Source organism: Callithrix jacchus, chromosome 16 (assembly GCF_049354715.1).
Source record: "Callithrix jacchus isolate 240 chromosome 16, calJac240_pri, whole genome shotgun sequence".
Taxonomy (NCBI): Eukaryota; Metazoa; Chordata; class Mammalia; order Primates; family Cebidae; genus Callithrix; species Callithrix jacchus.
Window position 1 is genome coordinate 10,358,225 of NC_133517.1, and position 19,246 is coordinate 10,377,470.

The following is a 19,246-nucleotide window of genomic DNA, read 5'->3' on the forward strand; positions in this document are numbered from 1 at the left end:
GGAATTTCACGGAGCTAAAGAGACTGAAGGTGGCTGGATGCATGCCAGGTGACAGATAGTGATCCCGGTGTGAGGTTGGGGCATCTTGCCCTTTTGCCGGCTCCTCCTGGCTCCTCAGGCACGAGTCCCTGAAGGAGGCTTGGACTTTGGCACAGGCCCTCTTCCGATGGCAGATGTCATCTTACTGTGCTTGGCTTTCTTGGGGGCCCACCGGGGCATCTCTGGGCATCTCTCTGGGGCTTGGATTCACCACAGAAATCTTTGGAGACACCCTATACACCTGTTCGGCCCCCATGGGAAGCCAGTTCCAGGTGTCGCCACCTTGCTGCACACTGGGCTTGCCTCCTTGTGGTTGTTCCCTCCATGTCCAGACAGTAGTGCTGAGAAGCAGGAACCCCTGGGCTTGGAGATCAAGGCAGGGCCCCTTGGTGGGTGGCCCAGGTCGAAAAGTGGCAGTCAGCTCATGGGGCCCGGTAACGTTCTGGTAACACCCATAGTGCCCGCTTCCAGGCCTGAAGCGCTCTCCTCCCCCACCCGACCGGAACCGAAGAGTGGGCTCAAGGAAGTACTCAGGTCAGGTCTGTCAGGGTCCTATGCTGCTCGTGGCACGCAGCCTCCTTCCAGGCGCCGCCCCTGCCACCGACTCCACTTTGTACCTGTGCGGCAGCAGCTGGACAGCGCCAACATCGCGGCTCCCCAGCTGGGCAGACGAAAGCGCATGCGCAAGCGGCCTGTCACAAGCGCCAGCGCTGAGCCTGGACTCGCGTCACAGTAACAGCCACCGTTGCCTGGGGAACGATCACAGTGGCTTCCCAAAGCAGCGGTCCTCTGTGGCAGTGCCTCAGCATCGGGCAACGGACTCTTTCTCCGCGCGATCATCGCTGAGTCCTGCGATTTTAGGAATCCGGCAGGCCGAGCCAGGCAGAAGAAAGATCTGTCGGGGCTTCAGGGATGTCCACGGCGCTCCCCAGGAATCACCAAGTTGCTGCAGACCTGCCCAAACAGTGTGAGGGTGCCTCTCGTTGAAAGCCCTCTCGGCTGGGATTTCCAGGTAAGGCCTGCCTGCCAGTGGCGGGGCTGCTCTGTCCCCGAGGGGACTGGGAGCTGCAAAGAGTGATGTAAGGGAGGAGAAGCCAGGCATTTGCTGGCTGCACAGGAAGGGTGAGTTTCCGACAGGACCATGCACACCACAGTGCCCCACAGTTTACCCAGGAAACCCAGTTCCTGAGCCATTGTTGTGGATGCTACTGCTGCACCCTGCACCACTTGGTGGGTGATTTATCACCTGCTTAGTAACTTTCTTAGCGGAAGACACTCGGAATTAAGTACCACCTTTAAATGTCTGCTCCTTGAACATTTGGCTGTCAGGCCTTAGATAACAGGCTCCTGGAGCTATCCTGGGATGTGGAGGAGACGGAGAAAGACCCTGCTTATGAGTGGACAAGATCATTCTGCAACCATCTTCATCACACTCACAGCAGCCAAGCTAGCACCACCAGCAAATGCTGATCCCATCCTAGAGCAGTCAGGGGGCCTGCCGTCCTGCTCCACGCCAAGGCATCCCCCAGGCTGCCTGACTGACAGGGGGAAAGTGAGACTCCTGTGGGTGGGCATCTTCTCATGAGTTTCACTTGGTTTTGGGGCATTAACTAACCTTTTGAAATCATTTGCTGACTTTCGTTTGATTGCGATAATTTTCACATAAAATAAAACTCACCATTTTAACCATCTTAAAGTGTACAAATCAGAGTATGTAGTATATTCACAATGCCATCCAACCATCAATGCTACTTAATTCAGAAAGATTTTCATCACTCCAAGAGACACTCCATGCCATTAAGTGGCTACTCAACCCCCAGACAATAAAAACCATCAGTCCATGTTTTGCCCCTATGGATCTGCCTATTCTGGACTTTCCTAGGAATGGCATCATGCTGTGTGTGGCTCTCTGTGACTGGCTGTATTCAATTAGCACCGTGTTTCTGTTCTGTGGCATGCACGCCTCAGCACTGCTTTTTCTTTATGGCTCAGTGAGTCCCCACAGGATGGATGGACCAACTTGGGTTGTTCCCTCTCTTGGCTATGAATACTGCTTCTATTAAGGTGGTATACAGGTGTTTATATAAATGTATTTTCAGTTTTCTCGAGTACACACTTGGACGTGAACATTACCTGTCACTACTTCCCAGGCACTGCCTCTAAAAGTTCTAAGATTTCCTTACACATACAGGGTACTATGATTTCATTCCATTCTGGAATAGTACTGAGCAATATAGGAGGGAAGAATTTCTAGGTCTGTTCCCTTATATTACGCAATATTGAAAACCTCTGTTGGGGAACATCATCTTTATACATAAGTTTTTTTTAATAAACACACTCATATCATATGTATGTGTGTGTGTGTTTATTTACATACCTATATCTGTCTATATTCATACAGAGTAACAATATAGAAAACATTATTGATAGGCAAAGTCAATGTAAAGAATATAAAAAGAAACTTCCATACATCTGACCTGTCTGCCTATACGCCATATCCACAATAGTACACAAATAAAGCTAGACTCTGACATACATCCTGCTGCATGTTATGTGTACTAGAAAACCATTCATTCCTGCTGCTCATTTCTGTGAGTAGAAAACATATAAAGCCCACAGCATCATTCAGTGCCAGGTTGATGTTAACCCTTCCTCCTTCCAGTGAGCACCAGGTCAGAGATGAGCTGGCCCCATTCCAAAGGCCTTCACCCAGATCTGAGAATGCTGATTTCTCTTCAGTGTTTTCATCAAGGCAGGAGATTTTCTTTTTTTCGATTAATGTTTGATGTAGGAACACACTCCTGTCTTTAATTTTTGCTGGCTGGAGAAATGACTTTTTAGTTATGGGGTGAAAGAAGCCTAGATCTATTTCCTGAAAAGAGACTGCCATACTGAGAGCAAATGTTAGGGTGCATGGTACCTGAGCAGAAGACAACAGGTGGGAGTTGACACGCACCCTAGGGCCAAAACTGGCTGTATTATTCAGGCAGTTTTTCTGTCAAAGTCTTTGCCTGCTGCTGTTAGCCAGCTCTTCCCAGCCCTAGCTGGATGGACAGACCTTCACTGGGCTGGTTTCTTGAGCCCCTGAATTAAAAACACCTAGGTGCCAGGTAAAAAGGACTTTGTCACCAGTAGAAGAAGAATGGAGTGGGGCATTTGCCTTCGATTAGATAAACTTGTATTTAGCTAATTGGCCCGTTGGATTCATTTGGGCTGGAGCAGCTGGCATGAGAGATGACCACTGACCTAGCTTTTTATGGGGCTTTCTTTTGTATCAATACAGATAGGTAGATAAGTAAACACACACATACAGCATTATATGGATACTTCTATGTGATGTCTATGCCAAAAAGCCCCAGGTAAAATCTAGGTCAAAGGCTATTTCAGGTTCCAGCCCCTATAGCCCAGGAGAGTCAATTCAGCCAATTAGCTCAGCCCAGGTGAGTTCAATTAGCCAGTGAGGTGATGTGGGACTGCTGAAGCATCAAGACAGGCCCACAAGGATGGAAGTGAAAAACACAGAAATCCCTCAGGGAAAAGCACAGGGCCCTGAGATGCTGAGCTGGACATGACACCTTATATTGGCAGCACAGCTCACTAACTTCCTGGACTTTTGCCTGAGGGTGAAGCTTTATGTTCATATGTACAAAATTCTGTGGTTGAGCTCCATCCTGGGATGGTATTGAGCCATACAGCAGAAAAGAAAGACAACGTCTGTGCCCTTAGGATAGGCTGGAGTATTGAAATATTTGTTGGAAAATATTGAATGTATACTGAATACTTCCATAGGTATCTCAGATAATACTCTCTGCCTGTGCTTATCTGTCTACTTGTCTACATCTATATCCATGTGTGTATATATCTATCTACATTGAAACAGAGTAAATATACACAAGGTAGAAGTATTGCTAGGTATTAAAGTAATAATATAAAAAGGCTTCCATACATGTAAAGACTTATGTGCTCTTTAAACTATATCTAAAATACTACACAATGAACATATACTCTGAAAACATCCTGATGCATTCTATGTATACTAAGGAATGATTGATCTTTACTCCTCACTTCTGTGAGCAGTAAATTCACTAAGGCCATGGGAGTCATTCACTGTGAGGTCAATAATGACACTTTTCTTTTCAGTAGACACAAGGCCAGGAATGAACCAGTCCTAGTTCAAAGGCTTTTGCCCAATTTCTTTTATTTGGTTTTTGAGATGGAGTCTCACTCTGTCACTCAGTCTGGTCAAAAGTCATTTTATATTCCAGCACCTACAGCCCTGGTGAGTCAATTCAGCCCATCTGAGTCCAACCAGCTAATGAGGTGACTTGGGACCGCTGAAGCATCACGGCTAAAGTGCAGTGGCACAGTCTTGGCTCACTGCAACCTCTGCCTCCCAGGTCAAAGTGAGCCTCTCAGGTATCTGGGACTATAGGCACACCGTCACGCCCGCATAATGTTTTTTTATATTTTTTAGTAGAGACAGAGTTTCACCATGCTGGCCAGGCTGGTCTCTAACCCCTGACCTCAAGTGATCTGCTGCCTCAGCTTCCCAAATGGCTGAGATTACAAGCGTGAGCCACCGCGCCTGTCTGACAGGTACATTCTTGTCTTTCAGAGTTGGTTGCTGGAGAGAGGTTTATTTGGGTAAAGAAAAAAACTCTAGGTCTGTGCCCTGAAGTTAAACTGCAGCACTGAAAGCAAATGTAGGGAAACGTGGTTCCTGGGCAAAAGACGACAAGGTTAGAGTCAACGCATGCCCAAGTGCCCAAAGCGGCTCTTACTGGCCAGTCCAAAGGTCCTGTGTGTCAAAGACTACACCCACCTGTGTCAGCCAGTTCTCGACGACCCTAGCTGAATAGCCATAACAGTACTGGGTAGGTTTGATGAGCTCCTGAATTAAACCAAACCTCAGTGCCAAATAACAAAGGCTTTTTTACAGGTACAAGAATGTGAAGTGGTGCTTGGCTCAAACTGAATTCACTTTGACTGAACTAATTGTCTCATTGGCTACATATAGGATACAGGGGATAGAAACAAAACAAGACCTCTGACCTGGTTTTCTTTTGGAGCCTTTCTTTGTAGATATTCTTACAAATAGGCATACCAAAAACACACACACTGGATTACATGACTATGTCCATGTAATTTGTGAGTACATCTGTGTATAGAAGCCCAAATAAAAACTAGGTCAAAGGTCCTTCCTTTTCCAGTCCCTCCAGCCCAGGTGAATCTACTCAATTAGCACAATTAGCTGATGGGAAAGGTGAGTCCGATCAGCTAATTGGCCCAATCCAGGTGAATTCCACTCAAGAATTGAAACTGCTTAACGAGTAAGGCAGGCCCACAGTGGCAGATGTGAGGAATGCAGGCCTATATCCAGAAGAGAATCTGGTCCCTGAAGTGTTAAGGTGGACAAAAAACCTTAAGTGGAGGTTGGGCAAAGTGACTCATGCCTGCACTTTGGGAGGCTGAGGCAGGTGAATGACTTGAGATCGGGAGTTCAAGACCAAACTGACAAACATGATATAATCCTGTCTTTACTAAAAATGCAAAAATTAGCCAGTTGTGGTGATATGCACCTATAATCTCAGCTACCTGAAAGGCTGAGTCTGGAGAAGCACTTGAACCCGGGAGGCAGAGTTGCAGTGAGCCAAGATTGCACCACTGCACTCCAGCTTGGGTAAAAAGTGTAAAATTCTGCATCAAAAGGAAAATAAAATTAAACTGGCAGTATCGTCAGTTTATGTGCCAGGCCTTGCTCCTAAAAATAAAATTTTGTGTTTACACATACAAGCTTCTATGGCTGTTTTTCATTCTAGGATGGTATTGAGCCAAACAGGAGGGAAGATAGACTAAGTCTTCACCCTTAAGGCACGTAGGGTTACTGACAGTGTCTGTTGGCAAGTACCCCAATGTATATGTGCATATTTACATAGAAATACTGATATGTTTCTGTGTGTGTGTGTATTTATATAAATATCTACATGTATATATCTACGTATCTTTATTCATACAAGATGTAGATATACAAGGTAGAAGTACTGATATTTTTAGGTCCTGATAGTAATATACGACATCCATCTATGTAGAGGCCTGTCTGTCCTGTAAACTATGTCTGTAATAGTAAACAAACAGTAACCAAACACTGTGACATGCATCTTGCCGCATTCAGTGTATTCAAAAGAGCCATTGGTCCTTGTTGCTCACTTCTGTCAGCAGAAATGCACTAAGGAATGAGAGCCATTCAATTCTAGGTCGGTGTTGGCCTTTCTCTTTCTGATGAACACCAGGTCAGAAGTGAACCACTTCAGCCCAATGACCCTAACACAAATCCACAAATAATGGCTCCTCATTTGGGCTCCCATTAAGACAGGAGCCCTTTTTTCTATAAACATAGAACATAGAAGTACAGTTTTGTCTTTTTGTTTTGGTAGCTGGAGAAGGGTCTTTGGGGTAAGGCAAAGAAAGTCTAGGTTTGTGCCCTGAAGGTAGACTGTGGCACAAAACACAGATGTCAGGGAATGTGGTTCTCAGGCAAACAACAACCAGGCCAGAGTTAACTTGTGCTGTACTACCAAAAAAGCTCTTATTGACCAGGCCAGTGGCTTCTTCTGTCAAAGGCTACACCCAGCCATTGGAGTCAGCAAGCTCTGCTGGTATTACCTGCATTACAAGAACACTACTCGGTGATTTGATGAGCTCCTGAACTAAAATCACTAATGTCAGATAACAATGACTTTTTCACAGATACAAAGAGAATGGGAAGTGGTATGGCTTGGACTGCATTTATGTGGTCTGAGGTAATTAGCTGATTGGATTCTTCTGGGAGGGAGGGGCTAGAAGCGGAAGTAATCTCTGACCTACTTTCTTTGGAGGCTTTTCATTGTAGATATATAAATATGGATAGGTAGACATATAAACAACCACACATATGTGGGGTTATATGTCTATGTAATGTCCATTTTTGAGTATGGCTATGTAAAAAAGTCCAAATAAAATCTAGGTAAAAGGCCATTTCTATCCTCTTCAGCGCAGCTAAAAAAAAGGCTCCATCCTCTTCAGCCCAGGTGCATGTAATTATTCAATTTGCTCAGCCCAGATGAATCTGTATTAGCTCAGCATAGGCGAATCCCATCAGCTCACAAGCCAAATGGGCTATGCTGAAGGATCAAGGTAGACTGCAGTGGTGGAAATGGGGAGTGCAGGCATCCACTGAGAGGGAAAGCAGGGCCCTGCTGTGCTAAGCTGGGCATGGAGCCTCACATGGCAGTACTGCCCGCTTACTTGCCAGGCATGGCTTCAAGAGGTGGAGCTTTGTTTACATTTATACATACAACATTATAGAGCTGTGTGCCATTCTGAGATGTTAATATGTGAAGGAGCCATTGGTCCTTGTTGCTCATTTCTGTCAGCAGAAATGCACTAAGGCATGGAGCCATTCAGGGCTAGGTCCATGTTGACCTTTCCCTTTCTGACCAGGTGAGAAGTGAATCACCCCAGCCCCATGGCCCTAACATAAATTCACAAATAATGGCTCCTCATTAGGGCTTCTAAGTCTAATTCTGCATGCTTAGTATTGGCAGTGTTATTCAAAATGTATGTTGGTGAACATCATACATATACATATTTACAGAGACATACTCATATCATCCTGTATGTGTGTTTATCTACCTATTTATGTCTATCTCTACATCAATTAACCATCTATCTACATTTATAGAATTTAGATAGAGACGATAGATGTATTGTTATCTTTTGGTACTATAAAAAATATAAAAAGAAAATTCCGTACATGTAAAGGCCTATCTGCCCTATCAACTACACCTACAAGAGTAAACAGATGGAGGTCCACTGTGGTATACGTCCTGCTGCAGTCAACGTATACTAAGAAACCGTTGGCCCTTGTTGCTCACTTTTGTGAGCAGAAAATGCACTAAGGCCAGGGGTTTCATTCATTACCAATGTTGACCCTGTCCATTCTGGTGAACATGAGGCAGAGATAAACCAGCCCCAGCACAAAGACCCCCACACAGATTTGAGAGTGCTGATTCACATTAGGTTCCCATCAAGGCAGGAACTGTTCCTTTCTTTATGTGCGTGTGACATAGGAGTACACTTTTTCCGTTTTGGTGGCTTGAGAAGTGTCTTTTTGCATAGGAGAAGAAAAGCTTAAGTATGTTTCCTAAAATTACATTTGGGTACTGAAAACAAATGTCAGAGAATGTGGCACTGGGGCAAAAGACAACCAGGCCAGAATCATCAGTCACCAAAGGACTAAAAGTAGCACGTGTTAGCCAGGTCAAAGAATCAGTGTGTTGAATGCTACACACACTGGTGTCAGCCAACTTTGCCCAGTCTCAGCTGGATGGCCAGTACCCCACTGAGCTAAATTGAGAGCTCCTGATTTTAAAATATGTGGGTGACAAGATAGAAGGACATTTTCACAGGCACAAGGAAATTAGAAAGTCATTCATGGCCCTGATTTAATTTGCTTGAACTGAGCTAATTAGCTTAATTGATTTACCTGGGCTTCAGGGAACTGACAGAAAAATGACTTCTGACCTAGGGTTTTTTCTGTTTGCCTTTTTTTGTAGATATAGATAATATAAGCATAAACATGCAGATACATAAACACATATACACATACATGATTATATGAGCATGTCTATGTCATGTCTATTTGTGAATATATCTATGTAAAAAAGTCACAAATGAAAATGAGTTAAGAGTAATTTTTATTTTCTGTAGCCCAAATTAGTTCAATCAACCTTTCAGTTGTGTTTGGGTGTGAGATTCAGAACCTTACCTGAATAGGATGTGTCATTGGGTGAGTGTGACAATCTTGTTTGCTGGGTGGGCATATCACAGTCACAATTTTACCAGGCCCTGTTATGACACACTGTACCACCCGAGGGCTTTATACAGTAGGCATGGGAGTCATAATTCTCTACATTACCTTAGTACAGAAATGAATCACATTTCCACCTGTGGACCAGACCTGCAGACCTTATAGCTTGCAGTGAATGGCAAGAGCTATACTCAGATGGTTCCAGCTGAGCAAGGATAGCGGGTAACTCTTCCAAGAGAGTCTGCCCCAGCATTTGTCCACCAAGTATTTATTGAAAGCGTTTGTATCTAACTACAAACATCCACTAGATGGTCATTTGAGATAGGTTGCTGAGGCACCTGTGACTTTGTACACATGCAAACTGCATTTTCAGGAGGCTGAATGGATTCTATACTATACATGATATATGTGCTCTATAAAATACACTTGTATATAATACATATATAATACTTTAATGATGTTATATAACAATACATATATTATTACATTTTATGGATGAATATGATTGTACATATAATACAGATTTTTTTCTACCCCAAATATAAGCCTTAAAAGAGAGAAATGAGAGAGTTCAGAGAATTAAAATTTATTGATCGCTTAATATGTATGAGTACCATACTAGGTGGTTTAGATACCTAATTTCACATTTATAATAATCCTATAAGGATCAAAAAGAATAACTGTTGGGTACTAGCCTTAGTACCTGGGTAATGAAATAATATGTACAACAAACCCCTGTGAGACAAGTTTACCTTCTACAAATATGCACATATATTCCTCAACCTAAAATGAAAGTTAAAAAAAAGTCTTATGACCTAAGTGATTGTGTTATTTTACAGATGAGAAAAATTAAGTTTCAGGGAGGTTAAATAGCTGCCTTAGATCACAAGGATAAATTACAAGGCTGGGTCTTGAACATAGCTCATGCTTTTTTCCCTATATCAGACATGTTGAAATAACTTAAAATGATCAGCCATTTATAACCATTTTTCTGATTGGAAAATGACAGTCATGAGGTTTATGCCTGTCTTGGTAATCTTGCTCCTTCAACACAAAAGTCAACTTGTAGCTAAGAAAACCTACATGAAAAAAGTTTTGTGTCCCTGACAAAAATAAATTGCAAAGAAAATACACTTTCACCAGAGTACTAAGAGGTAGTAAGGCTGTCCTACCAAAGGCTGAGAGAAAAATTCCTTTGTGTGTGTGGGCTGGGGGACCTAGGGTGATGTACTTCCCCAAGTTCTTGATTTACTTATCCATAAGTGCCAGCTAACAATGGCTAACTCACTGAGCACATGGAGAGAGTTCATTTGCAGAGTTGCCTTGCTTGGAACCTGCTGTGCAATAGGCACTTAGTAAATGTAAGTTTCTGTTCCATAAATGCAATTCTCCTTTATTTATTTTTTTATAGAAGGAGAGAAAGAAAGAAAGAAACACAAATGAAGGAGAGGAAGACAGAGGAAGAAAAAGAGGGAGAAGAGGAATGTTGTTTTATTCTAAAAATGGGTATTGAAAACCTCTTTTATGCCAATAATTGTGCTTAATAATGGCCGATCAATATTTTATTTAAACCTATGAGTAGGTGTGACGTGATACTGATAAGAATGTATACTTTATGTATTTAAAGTGGAGAGTTCTATAAATGTTGATGAAGTTTACTTGTTCCGGATCTGAGTTCAAGTCTTGAATATCCTTATTAACTTTCTGTCTCATTGATCTATCTAATATCGATGTTGAAGTCTCCCACTATTATTGTGTGGGAGTCTAGAGAGTCTAAGTCTCTTTATAGGCCTTATGTATCTGGGTGTTCCTGTATATTTAGGATTGTTAGCTCTTCTTGTTGCATTCATCCTTTTACCATTATATCTTTGTTGCTTTAAAATTCATTTTATCAGAGGCAAGAATTGCAACTCCTGCTTTTAATTTATTTATTTATTTTTGCTCTTTATTTGGTTGGTAAATCTTTCTCCATCCCTTTGAGTCATTGTGTATCCTTGCATACGATATGGGTCAGAATGCAGCATACCATTGGGTTTTGGCTGTGTCTTTTGATTAAGGGATTTTATTGGTTAAATATAGGATTACCGCTATTTGATGTTAGCTGGCTGTTTTGTCCATTTGTTGATGTAAATTCTTCATTATGTTAATGCTCCTTATTTTTGGTATATTTTTGCAAAGGCTAATACTGGTTGTTCCTTTCTATGTGTAATGCTTCTTTCAGGAGCTCTTGTAAAGCAGGCCTGGTGGTAATAAAATCTCTGAGTACTTGCTTCTTCATAAAAAACAATTATTTTTTCTTCAGTTGTGAAGCTTAGTTTGGCTGGATATGAAATTCTGGGCTGAAAGTTCTTTTCTTTAAGGATGTTGAATATTGGCCCCCAATCTCTTCTGGCTTGTAGGGTTTCCGCTGAGAGATCTGCTGTAAGTCTGATAGGCTTCCCTTTGTGGGTAACCTGACCTTTTTCTCTGGCTGCCCTTAGTATTTTCTCCTTCATTTCAACCCTGGTGAATCTAGTGATTATGTGCCTTGGGGTTGCTTTTTTTGAGAAATATATTTGTGGTGTTCTCTGTATTACCTGGAGTTGAATATTGTCCTGCCTTGCTAGGTTGGGAAAGTTTTCCTTGATAATATCGTGAAGAGTATTTTCCAGCTTGCATTCATTCTCTTCGTCACATTCAGATACACCTATCAAATGTAGATTAGATCTTTTCACATAGTCCCATATTTCTTGAAGACTTTGCTCATTCCTGTTTAATCCATTTTTCTTTGTTTTTGTCTTCTCATTTTATATCATTAAGTTTGTCTTCGACCTCTGATATCCTTTCTTCTGCTTGATCAATTCGGCTATGAAAACTTGTGCATAGTTCACAAAGTTCTCGTGTTGTGTTTTTCAACTCTGTTAATTCATTTATATTCCTCTCTATATTGTCTATTCTTGTTAGCATTTCGTCAAACCTTTTTTCAAAGTTCTTAGTTTCTTTACATTGGGTTAGAACAAGTTCTTTTAACTCCCAGAAGTTTCTTATCATTCACCTTCTGAAACCTACTTCTGTTAATGGAACACAGTCTTTCTCCATCAGGTCTTGTTCCATTGCTGAAGAGAAACTGTAATCCCCTGTAGAGAAAGAGGCATTTCAATTTTGGGTATTGTCAGCCTTTTTAGGCTGGTTTCTTCCCTTCATTATAAATTTATCCATCTGTCATCTTTGCAATTAGTGCCTTTCTAATTAGGTTTCTGAGTGGATGTCCAATTGATTGATTCCCAGCGCCGGAATCTGAGCAACCCACTGCGCCAGCCAAAACAGCAGCATTAAGACATATGGTGCTCTTCTGCCTGGGAATCTCTTGTCTCCCTTTATTCTTGAGTCTGTAATTGGTGACTCTGTCTTCCTGGAGCTCCAAACATCAGTCAGAAAGGAACCCAGTCCAGTTTATTCTACATCAAGAGCCGCCGTGCTGAGGTACCTGAAAAACCACGACACCGGCCACAAGAGTTGCACTGGCGACCCATGGGGCTCCTCCGCTGGGAATCTTCTGGTCCGTTAGCGACAAAAATTCTTCTGAAAGTGTGGCATCCTCTCGTTCTCTGCACGTTCACTGGGAGCTACAATCCTGAGATGTTAGCAATCAGCCATCATGGATCTTTCTCCATATAGTATGAACATTCTATAACAAGCATTTTTAATATTAGCTTCTTTTATAATGGAAAAAATGTTCTGCATTAACATTGTTTCTAAAAAAAAATGTGATACAGGCTCAGAAGAGGTCTAACACAGGCACTGCCTTAAAAAAAGCAACCATAGATTTATTCTGTTACAGGATTTTTAATTAAAATATTATATTTACACTTATGCTGATAATCTTTTAAATTTCTAAAATTCAGATCAGACAAGAACCCAAGGTATTAACCAAGAGAAAAAAATCACGATTGGCTTCAGATGTGAAAGCCTGTTTTGTATGTCTGAAAAAAAATTCTCAAAACATGTATTATCCAGCCAAAAAACAGGAATCCAAGTTTTGACTTCGAGAATAGGCTAAGAAAACCAGAGAGAACTTACAGGCATTTGAGAGAATAACCTTGACTTTCTCTTCTGCCTTTCCTTTTGAATGTTAGCTAATTTCCAAGTAGCATTGAACCACCATGCCAAAATGAAGTAACGTCTTAGAGATCTTCAGAGTATCACAGGCATAGAAGCAAAAGGAAACCTTGGAAATGTGGAGGCACCATTCTTCTCCATTGTCCCCTTAAAGGTATTCATTTACCTGTCTTGAAACTGCGCATGGTGAAAGGCATGTGTGAAAGAGTTAGTTAGCTGTTTGCATTAGTTAGTTAATTAGTTATCTTTTTGCATATTTATACCCATATTTCTAAATAAGTCATTTAAAAAATGTTGATTTTCTATTATGATTAAAATATTTAACTGAAAAATCGAGAGAGAAGGAAAGAGAAAGAAGAAAGAGAAAAAATGAGGGAAATAAAAAGAGAAGGAAAGATGGAGGGAATGAAGGAGAAAAGAAAAAGACATGAAGAAAGAGACAAAAGGAAGGAAGGAAGGAAGGAGGGAAGAAAGAAAAGAAAGAAGAAAGGAGGAGCAAGAAAGAGAGAAGGGAGGGACAGAGAGAAGGAGGGAGGGAGGGAAAGAAAGGAAGGCAAAGGAAGAGAGAAAAGAACCAAGCAGCAGGTAGGATGCTAAGAAGTAATGAAGAATTTGGGGTAAATTGGAGTCTATAACCTCCATAGGAGGAGGGGCACAGATAAACACCCCACGGTTTTAGTTGAAGCTCTTGAAATATAATATGCATTAAAATATATCCAAAGGATTATAAATTGTTCTATTATAAAGATACATGCACACTTATGTTCATTGTGTCACTGTTGATAGTAGCAAAGACCTGGAACCAACCCAAATGCACATCAGTGATAGACTGGACAAGGAAAATGTGTCACATATACACCATGGAATACTATGCAGCCATAAAAATGATGAGATCCTGTCCTTTTTAGGGACGTGGATGGATCAGAAAACCATCATTCTTAGCAAACCGACACAAGAACAGAAAATCAAACACCACATGTTCTCAACTTATAGGCAGGTGTTTAACAATGAGAACACATGGACACAAGTACACAAGGAGGGGAGCATCAAACACTGGGGTCTGTTGAGGGGGACTAGAAGAGAGACAGTGGGGGGTAGAGAGCTTGAGGAGGGATACCTTGGGGAGAAATGCCAAATAGAGGTGATGTGAGAATGGAGGCAGCAAACCGCATTGCCATTTATGTACCTATGCAACAATCTTGCATGTTCTGCACATGTACTCCAGAACCTAAAGTGCAATAAAACATATATATGTGTGTGTGTGTGTGTCTGTGTTTGTACACACACACACAGACACACACACACACCAAAATTTAACATTTTAAAAAAGATTAAGGGCAAACCAAAAGCTTTTGGATAATCAAATTAAGTCTTTAATTATCTCAAAAACTGCTTAGCCAAAAATGAACTTTATGTACCCCAAATGCCTGCTGGATGAAAAGTTGAACCTTTCTGAGAAGAGAGAACAAATGTATAAACACTATAAGTTTTAAAAATATGACGTGGCATTTAACCAAAAATCCACAGGCATGTCCGGAAAAGAAACCAAATTAAGTGAAAATAAAGAGAAATAACAGACAATAAAATACAGAAAATCTGGGTATTGGAGTTATAAAAATAGACATTAAAACAATTGTGATAGATGTTCAAGAAAATGAACAGCTGGATAAAGAAATTCACCAGTGAATAACTAAAGTCTATTTATTTATAATAAATTTCTTCTTTATTAAATAATATAACTTTTTTTTATCAAAGTGATCCAGAATTGTTAAAAGTCAAATGCAATTTGTTTCTCAGAATTAGAATTAAAAATAAAAATCAAACACTTCTAAAAGGTCACTTGTGCAAAACAGAGTTCTCTCTTTACTCCTCCTCTGGTCCTTTTCCCAAGGATTAAACCATTCAGCTAGTTAGTCACCTCTTGGCATATTTACAACCATATTTCTAAATAAGTGATTTTTTATAAAGTATTGGTTTTCTTTTCTGATTATAACCTTTAACTGAGGGGTGAAGATATAATGTTCTTACTTATTTCTCCAATTCACACACATACATTCTGTCCTGATTGTCTCATATATAATTTCTACTTTAATCTCTATTCAGCTAAAATTTGTTTATTTATATTTTATTTTATTTTATTTACTTTATTTATTTTCAAGATGGAGTTTCACCGTCACCCAGGCTGGAGATCAATGGCACAATTTTGGCTGACTGCAACCTCTGTCTCCCAGGTACAAGTGATTCTCCTGCCTCAGCCTCCTGAATAGGTGGAATTACAGGCACCCGCCACCATGACCAACCATTTTTTTTGTATTTTTAGTAGAGAAGGGGTTCTATCATGATGGCCACGCTGATCTCAAACTGCTGGCCTCAAGTGATCCAACTGTCTCAGCCTCCTGAACATGAAATCACACTTGTGATCCACAGTATCCAGCCAAAATTTGTTTATTTTTAACACAGAATAAAATAGTGGCTCTGGAACCAACCAAAAAGTAAATAAGTAAAATGCACTCAAGAGATATGCTTAAAGCAAATTGGATACAGCAGAAGAGATTTGTGAATATTAACTAGGTCAGTAAAAAAATATCGTGCTAATGAGTGAGGAGAAGAAAAGGTGGTAATACAGAAAAAACAATAAGAGAGCAATAGAGCACAGAGAAAAGTCAAACATGTAACTGAAGTCTGAGAAGGAAAGAGTGGGGTGGATACTATACTGGCTGAGAACTTTCCAAAACCAATAAAGACATGAAGCCACATTTGCAGGAAGTTCTATAAACTCCAAGCAGGATATGTGCAAGAAAATCCACATGAAAGCAGTCATCATTACATTTCTAAAACCCAAAGACAAAATATTAAAAGCAGACAGGCTCCCTCTCCTTCAAAAACACATACACCTTTGAAAGAAACATTTTGCCTGACAGTCGGCTTGTCAACAAAAATTTTAAAAGCTGGTGCAACTTACAATCATTGGTATCATCTTTGGTGCACTTAAAAAAATATCTATTCACTAAATTCTGAACACAGGAACCATGCATACTAAAAGAAAACGGAGCAATTTTTACTTCTATGTTACTAAGTTGGTGCAAAAGTAATTGCAGTATTTGCCATTGAAAGTAATGGAGGTAGGGCACAGTGGCTTATGCCTGTAATCTCAGCGCTTTGGGAGGCCGAAACAGGTGGATCACTTGAGAGGTCTGAAGTTTGAGACCGGTCTGGCTAACATACGGAGACCCTGTCACTATTAAAAATGCAAAAATTAGCCCGGCATGGTGGCAGGTGCCTGTAATCCCAGCTACTTATCAGGCTGAGGCAGGAGACTTGCTTGAACCCAGGAGGTGGAAGTTGCTGTGAGCTGAGATCACTCCAGCCTGGCTACAGAGCAACATTCCACCTTAAAAAAGAAACAAAGGGAATTGCAAAAACCTCAATTATGTTTGCACCAACCAACATAAGTTAGTTTCCCTCCCACTGTTAGCAAATGGAAACTAAACGAATGTACAAACTAAGTGTTTCCTGTAATTGAACAACAGATAGTAAAGGGCTGTCATCCATGTGAGAAGGGTACAAATCACATGTGTCCTGTGACTGTCCAGCTTCCTACCTGGAGACATTTTCAGTATCACTGTAGAGGAAAAGGAAGCCAAACAGAACACAGTGGCCTCAGTAGAATGAGAGATCAGAGCTCATGGAGGCTTAGGTAGCTAGATTTTGGGAGGCAGAAACTGGAGAGGAGAAGGTTACACAGATGAAAAGGCAGCTATTTTTCATAAAGATTTAAGTTTCTAGCTGACAACTAAGATGTGCATAAAAAGAATAAAGTCCCATGTAGCCAGGAGGAGAGCAGTTAGTGGAGAGGTGTAAGTCGAGCAATTTCTAGATGTAAGGAAGAACTGGAACATAGGCAAGTTCTGATGATCCTCAGTGAGAAAACTCATTGGACACCTGGGGGGTACAAGAGAGCCCACAGATGGATGGCACCTTCCTGGCAGCAGAAATAAACTAGCTCTAGAATAACAGCTGTTGTAAGACTTGACCTATGTTTCTTATAGATTCTGGATATTAGCCCTTTGATAGGTGCATGGTTTGCAAATATTTTCTCCCATTCTGTAGGTTGTCTGTTTACTTTTTAAATTTCTTTCACTTCGCAGATGCTCTTCAGTTTAATTAGGTCCCATTTGTCAATATCTGTTTTTATTATCATTGCTTTTGGCATCTTTGTCATGAAATGTTTGCAGGACCCATGTCCACAGTGGTATCTTCTAGGTTTCCTTCAAGGGTTTTCGTAGCCCTAGCAACACTTTAGCTATTAGGTTTAAGCCTTCAATCCATCTTAAGTTGATTTTTGCATGCGATGAAAGAGTCTAGTGTCGATCTTCTGCATTGGATAGCCAGCTATTCCAGCAATATTCATTGAAAAGGAAATCCTTTGACTGTGAAAAGCAATTTGGAGATTACTCAAAGAACTTAGAGCAGAACTAGCATTTTACCCAACAATCCAGTGGGTGTATTTCCAAAGGAATATGAACCTTTCTACCATAAAGTCCTGTACATACATATGCCAATCACAGCATTATTTACAATAGTAAAAACATAGAATCAACCTTAGTACCAGCAATGGTAGACTGGATTAAAAATAATAAGATTACGTCCTTTGCAGCAACATGAATAGAGCTGGAGGCCATTATTCTAAACAATCTAATGCAAAACAGAAAATCAAATGCTGCGTGTTCTCACTTATCAGCCGAAGCTAAACACTGAGTACACATAAATAGAAAGAAGAGAGCAACAGACACCAGGGCCTGCTGGAGGGTAGAGTGTGGGAGGAGTTTGCGATCAGAAAACTAGGTATCAGATACTATGCTCATTAATTGGTTGGTGAAACGATTTGTACAGTAAACCCCTGCAAGACTCAACTAACCTGTATAATAAACCTGCACATGTACCCCTGAAACAAAAGTAAAAGTTGAAAAAAATATTGAAAAGAAATAACAAGAATTTCCTAATCAGAAAAATTTTCTCTAAATTTAAAGGTGATTTCTGGGCAACGTGGCTCTTGCCTGTAATTATAGCATTTTGGGAAGCCAAGTTAGGAGTTCAAGACCAGCCTGACCAATATGGTGAAACCCTGTCTCTACTAAAAATACAAAATTAGCTGGGCATGGTGGCACGTATTTGAATGAACAAGTTACCTTAACAAGGTCACAGAATACAACAATGCCAACAATAAACAACTGAAAAATAAAAATTTTAAAATAGTACCATTCAGACTGGGTGTGGTGGTTTATGCCTGCTGTCCCAGAACTTTTGGAGGCTGAGGTGAGTGGATCATGAGGTCAGGAGTTTGAGACCAGCCTGGCAAACATGGTGAAACACCAGCTCTACTAAAAATACCAAAACTATTAAGGTGTGGTGGTGATTTTCTGTGATACTACCTACTGGGGAGGCTGAGGCAGGAGAATTGCTGGAACCCAGTAAACCGAGATCATGCCACTGCACTCAAGCCTGGGCAACAGAGTGAGACTCTATCTTAAAAAAATCCCATTCAAAATAATATCAAAAACATTAAATACTAGAAATAACTTTAACAAAATACGTGTAAGTTCAGTATACTAAGAACCTCAAAACACTGCTGAGAGAGATTAAAGAAGACCAAAGGTAAATGGATATTAATATATTATATAAATAGTTTAGAAGTTTAAAATTTTTAAGATGTGAATTCTGCACACATTGCACTACAGGTTCATCATCCCAATAAATATTTTCACAAGCTTTTCTTGCAAAATTTGACAAGCAGTTTACAAAATTTATATATATATTCAAAGGACATGGAACTGCCAAAACATTTTTTTGTCACAGGAGAAAGTGGGAAAGACTTTATTTTCAACTGATTTCAAGACTTAACTATAAAGCTACTCACGTGAGTGTGGTTTTAGCACAGGATGGATATATAGAGCAAAGAAACAGAATTGATTAGGAATAGACACACCTCTTTGTGACCAATCAGTTTTTCACAAAGGTGCCAAATTAACTCAAATTAATTAATTCAACAAGAATAGTCTTTTCTTCCAATTGTGGTGAAATAACTGGAACTTCACGTGGAAATAAGTGAACTTTGATACTTCATTTACTTTATGCACACAGATTAACTCAGAATGGATGGTAGACCTAAATGTAAATGATAAAGACATAAAACTTTTAAAGAAAACCCAGAAGAAAATTTCTGAGGATTTTGGTAAGCCAAATTTTCTTTCTTCCTCTTTT

General features: G+C 40.5%; 2 long non-coding RNA genes across 2 annotated transcripts in view; one reads left to right on the forward strand and one right to left on the reverse strand.

Moving 5' to 3' along the window:
- LOC118150973 (uncharacterized) overlaps window positions 1-19,246 on the reverse strand; it is a 51,825-nt gene that overhangs the window by 22,925 nt on the left and 9,654 nt on the right. The window lies entirely within an intron of this gene.
- LOC144579694 (uncharacterized) lies at window positions 766-14,047 on the forward strand. The gene is made up of 3 exons (XR_013527833.1): window positions 766-1,051; window positions 10,299-10,393; window positions 13,003-14,047. It is a non-coding gene; the product is annotated as an uncharacterized LOC144579694 (long non-coding RNA).